Genomic DNA, 6,000 nt, shown 5'->3' on the forward strand with positions numbered 1-6,000 from the left:
GCCTCGGAAAACTTAAGAAAATTGAAATTGTAACAAGCATCTTTTCTGAGTACAATGCTATGAGACTGGAAATCAATTACAGGAAAAAAACTGTAAAAAACACAAATACATGGAGGCTAAACAGTGACTACTAAATAACCAAGAGATCACTAAAGAAATCAAAGAAGAAACAAAAAAATACATAGAAACAAATGACAACAAAAACACGACGACCCAAAACCTATGGGATGCAGCAAAGGCAGTTCTAAGAGGGAAGTTTATAGCAATTCAATCTCACGTCAAGCAACAAGAAAAATCTCAAATAAACAATCTAACCCTGCACTTAAAACAACTAGAGAAAGAAGAACAAAGAAAACCCAAAGTCAGTAGAAGGAAATAAATCATAAAGATCAGAGCAGAAATAAATGAAATAGAAACAAAGAAAACAATAGCAAAGATCAATAAAACTAAAAGCTGGTCCTTTGAGAAGATAAACAAAATTGGTAAACCCTTAGCCAGACTCATCAAGAAAAAAAGGGAGAGGATGCAAATCAATAAAATTAGAAATGAGAAAGGAGAAATCACACTGACACTGCAGAAATACAAAGGTTTATAAGAGACTACTACAAACAACTATATGCCAATAAAATGGACAACCACAAAGAAATGGACAAATTCTTGGAAAGGTACAATTTTCCAATACTGAACCAGGAAGACTTAGAAAATATAAACAGACCTATCACAGGTAATGAAATTGAAACCGTAATTAAAAATCTTCCAACAAACAAAAGTCCAGGACCAGATGGCTTCACAGGCAAATTCTATCAATCATTTAGAGAAGAGCTAACACCTATCCCTCTCAAACTCTTCCAAAAAACTGCAGAGGGAGAAACACTCCCAAATTCATTCAACGAAGCCACCATCACCCTGATACCAAAACCAGAAAAAAGATATCACAAAAAAAGAAAATTATAGACCAATATCACTGATGAACCTAGATGCAAAAATCCTGAACAAAATACTAGCAAACAGAATCCAACAGCACATTAAAAGGATCATACACCATGATCAAGTGGGATTTATCCCAGGGACGCAAGGATTCTTCAATATATGCAAATCAATTAATGTGATACACCACATTAACAAATTAAGGAATAAAAACCATATGATCATCTCAATAGATGCAGAAAAAGCTTTTGACAAAATTCAACATCCATTTATGATAAAAACTCTCCAGAAAACGGGCATAGAGGGAACCTACCTCAACACAATAAAGGCCATATATGACAAACCCACAGCAAGCATCATACTCAATGGTGAAAAACTGAAAGCATTTCCTCTAAGATGAGGAACATGACGAGGATGTCTACTTTCACCACTATTATTCAACATAGTTTTGGAAGTCCTAGCCACAGCAATCAGAGAAGAAATATAAATAAAAGGAATACAAACTGGAAAAGAAGGAGTAAAACTGTCACTGTTTGCTGATGACATGACACTATACATAGAAAATCCTAAAAATGCCACCAGAAAACTATTAGAACTAATCAATGAATTTGGTAAACTTGCAGGATACAAAATTAATGCACAGAAATCTCTGGCATTCCTATACACCAACAACAAAAAATCAGAAAGAGAAATTAAGGAAACACTCCCATTTACCACTGCAACAAAAAGAATAAAATACCTAGGAATGAACCCGCCTAAGGAGGCGAAAGACTTGTACTCAGAAAACTATAAAACACTGAGGAAAGAAATCAAAGATGACATAAACAGATGGAGAAATATACCATGTTCTTGTATTGGAAGAATCAATATTGTGAAAATGACTCTACTACCCAAAGCAATCTACAGATTCAGTGCAATACCTATCAAACTACTAATGGCATTCTTCACAGAACTAGAACAAAATATTTTACAATCCGTATGGAAACACAAAAGACCCCGAATAGCCAAAGCAATCTTTTTTTTTTTTAATTAATTATTTATTTATTTATTTATTTTGGGCTGTGTTGGGTCTTCGTTTCTGTGCGTGGGCTTTCCCAAGTTGTGGCAAGCGGGGGCCACTCTTCATCGCGGTGCGCGGGCCTCTCACTGTCGCGGCCTCTCTTGTTGCGGAGCACAAGCTCCAGACGCGCAGGCTCAGTAGTTGTGGCTCACGGGCCTAGTTGCTCCGTGGCATGTGGGATCTTCCCAGACCAGGGCTCGAACCCGTGTCCCCTGCATTGGCAGGCAGATTCTCAACCACTGCACCGCCAGGGAAGCCCGCCAAAGCAATCTTGACAAAGAAAAATGGAGTTGGAGGAATCAGGCTCCCTGACTTCAAACTATACCACAAAGCTACAGTAATCAAGAAAGTATGGTAATGGCACAAAAACAGAAATACAGATCAATTGTACAGGATATAATTCTCAGAGATAAACCCATGCACATATGGGCACCTAATTTACGACAAAGGAGGCAAGAACATACAATGGAGAAAAGACAGCCTCTTCAATAAGTGGTGCTAGGAAAACTGAACAGCTACATGTAAAAGAATGAAATTAGAACACTACCAAACACCATTCACAAAAATAAACTCCAAATCGATTAAAGACTTACATGTAAGGCCAGACACTATAAAACTCTTAGAGGAAAACATAGGAAAAACACTCTTTGACATAAACCACAGCAATATCTTTTTTGACCTACCTCCTAGAGTAATGGAAATAAAGACAAACAAATGGGCCTTAATTAAACTTAAAAGATTTTGCACAGCAAAAAGCTTTTGCACATTTCACCAAGGAAGACATACAGATGGCCAAGAGACACATGAAAAGATGATCAACATCACTAATTATTAGAGAAATGCAAATCAAAACTACAATGAGGGGCTTCCCTGGTGGCGCAGTGGTTGAGAGTCTGCCTGCCGGTGCAGGGGACATGGGTTTGAGCCCTGGTCTGGGAGGATCCCACATGCCGCAGAGCAACTGGGCCCATGAGCCACAATTACTGAGCCTGCGCGTCTGGAGCCTGTGCTCCGCAACAAGAGAGGTCGCAATAGTGAGAGGCCCGCGCACCGCGATGAAGAGTGGCCCCTGCTCGCCGCAACTAGAGAAAGCCCTCGCACAGAAATGAAGACCCAACACAGTTAAAAATAAATAAATTTATTAAAAAAAAAAACAAAAAAAAAACTACAATGAGGTATCACCTCATGCCGGTCAGAACGGCCATTATCAAAAAATCTAGAAACAATAAATGTTGGAGAGGGTGTGGTGAAAAGGGAACCCTCCTGCACTGTTGGTGGGAATGCAAATTGATAACAACCACTATGGAAAACACTATGGAGGTTCCTTAAAAAACTGAAAATAGAACTACCATATGACCCAGCAATCCCACCACTGGGCACATATCCACAGAAAACCATAATTCAAAAAGAGTCATGTACTACAATGTTCATTGCAGCACCATTTATAATAGCCAGGACATGGAACCAACCTAAATGTCCATCAACAGATGAATGGATAAAGAGGATGTTGCACATATATGCAATGGAATATTACTCAGCCATAAAAAAGAAACAAAATCGAGTTATTTGTAGTGAGGTGGATGGCCCCAGAGTCTGTCACACAGAGTGAAGTGAGTCAGAAAGAGAAAAACAAATACCATATGCTAACGCATATGTATGGAATCTAAAAAAACAAAACAAAAAAAGGGTACTGATGAACCTAGTTGCAGGGCAGGAATAAAGAGGCAGACATAGAGAATGGACTTGAGGACATAGGGTGGGAGAGGGAAGCTGGGGTGAAGTGAGAGTACCATCGACATACATACACTACCAAATGTGAAATAGTTGGCTGGTGGGAAGCAGCAGCACAGCACAGGGAGATCAGCTCGGTGCTTTGCGATGACCTAGAGAGGTGGGGTAGGGAGAATGAGAGGGAGGCTCAAGAGGGAGGGGATATGGGGACATGTGTATGCATATGGCAGATTCACTTTGTTGTGCAACAGAAACTAACACAGTATTGTGAAGCAATTATACTCCAAAAAAGATCTCTTAAAAAAACCCCAAATATTAGAAACCATCAAAACTGCTTTATCAAGGGACTTTGCCCTCTCTTTTTAAGAGTCTTTGTATACAACTACCCTCAGTGGGATAGGGAGGGTAGGAGGGAGGCTCAGAGGGAGGGGATATATGTATACGTATAACTGATTCAACTTGTTGTACAGCAGAAACTAACACAACATTGTAAAGCAATTATACTCCAATAAAGATGAAAGAAAGAAAAACAAATTTTCCAGGACCAGGTTTAGTACATATTATACCCCACAATATATGACCACATTCTAAAATCCAAATGGATTACTAATGGATTAATATGCTTTAAAAAGCATCTTTACAAGATTTAACCATGAGCAAAACTCCTTGCTTCTCTTGGCTTCCAGTTAACATGTGACACCCTGTAATACTTGAAGTTAAAGAGTTACAGAGCCTGGAATTTTATATGAGCCTAACAGCGATGGATTAAAACCATACTCTAGACACACCTAAACAGTAGCACTTACTTTTTCTTACTTAAATCATGGTTGATCTACTGGAGCCATTTGCTGGAAACTGTAATGGCTGAGCTGCTGTCAGAAGTCTCTCCTTGCCTAGGGTGGGTTGGTTTCCAAACCAAGAGGAAAAAGCACAACCAAGACACGTTCCAAAACTCATGCAGCCTATGGACCTTGCCCAGTAAGGAATCTGAGGAAGTTCTGAAGTTGTATGCCTTACTCAGAAAGCAAGTTAAAATTCAACATGGTACACCCATGTTCAGAGTAGCATTATTTATAACAGCGCAAACATGGATGCAACCCAAGCGTCCATCGACGAATGAATAAGCAAAATGCAGTACACACATACAATGGAATATTATTTAGCCTTAAAAAGGAAGGAAATTCTCACACTTTCTACAACATGGATGAACCTTGAAGACATTACTGTCAGTGAAATAAGCCAGTCACAGAAAGACCAATATTGTATGATTCCACTTAGACGAGGTATTTAGAATAGTCAAAATCTTAAAGACAGGAAGTAGAATGGTGGTTGCCAGGGGCCGGAGAGAGGGGAGAATGGAGAGTTATTGTTTTAACAGGTACAGAGTTTCAGTTTCAAGAGATGAAAAACGTTATGGGGATGAAGGGTAGTGATGGTTGCCCAACAATGTGGATGCATTTAACACCACTGAATTGTACACTTAAAAATGGTTAAGATGATGCAATTTATGGTATGTGTATTTAATCACAATTAAAAAAATAATCCAGTCTGGCATGGGTTTTAATGGGCTCCTTAATTGCTCTCTAGCATCCACTCACGCATTCATCACTTACTCACTGGGCAGGCCAGCCCCCCAAGGAATGGGCTCTGGATAGTAAGAGCCTTATCCATCCTGGGGAGATCGGGAAAGACTTCGGTTGGTTTCAGGAACTTCAAAAGGTCCAGAGCCGTCCAGGATAAGACCTGGGAAAACTTGCTTCGAATGGGCTGCTATAGGCTGCCACCTGGAGCACAGTCCAGGGAACTAGGACTGAGGTCAAAGGTAAGGACGACACACACTCCAAATATCAGAACTCAACCATGAAACTCACCACCTTCCCCTAGTGCAGCTCCTCATCTCGCCTTCCCTGAGTCTGTCCATGGACCACCATTCTCGTGGCTCCCAGACCGGAAGTCACCACTGCCTCCTTTCTCTCACCGTCAACATCCAATCAGCCGTCCTCTCAACCCATCACCACTAACCGTTCCCAACCCATTTCTTCCTCTCGAAACGCACCTCGTCAACCAAGCTTAGAATCTCAGCATCCCTGGGCTAAAATACAATCATAACCCCTTAATTATTTCTCAGCCTCTATCTTCTTCTTCCTTGACATCTGCCATATATATATATATACTTAAATATATACATTTAAATCTTCCAGCAACGCCCTTGTTATCACGTTATTGTCTTATTAAAAAAAACCAAAAAACAACACAAAACAAAAACAAAAGAAAACACTGCT

Source organism: Balaenoptera acutorostrata, chromosome 19 (assembly GCF_949987535.1).
Source record: "Balaenoptera acutorostrata chromosome 19, mBalAcu1.1, whole genome shotgun sequence".
NCBI classification, from domain to species: domain Eukaryota; kingdom Metazoa; phylum Chordata; class Mammalia; order Artiodactyla; family Balaenopteridae; genus Balaenoptera; species Balaenoptera acutorostrata.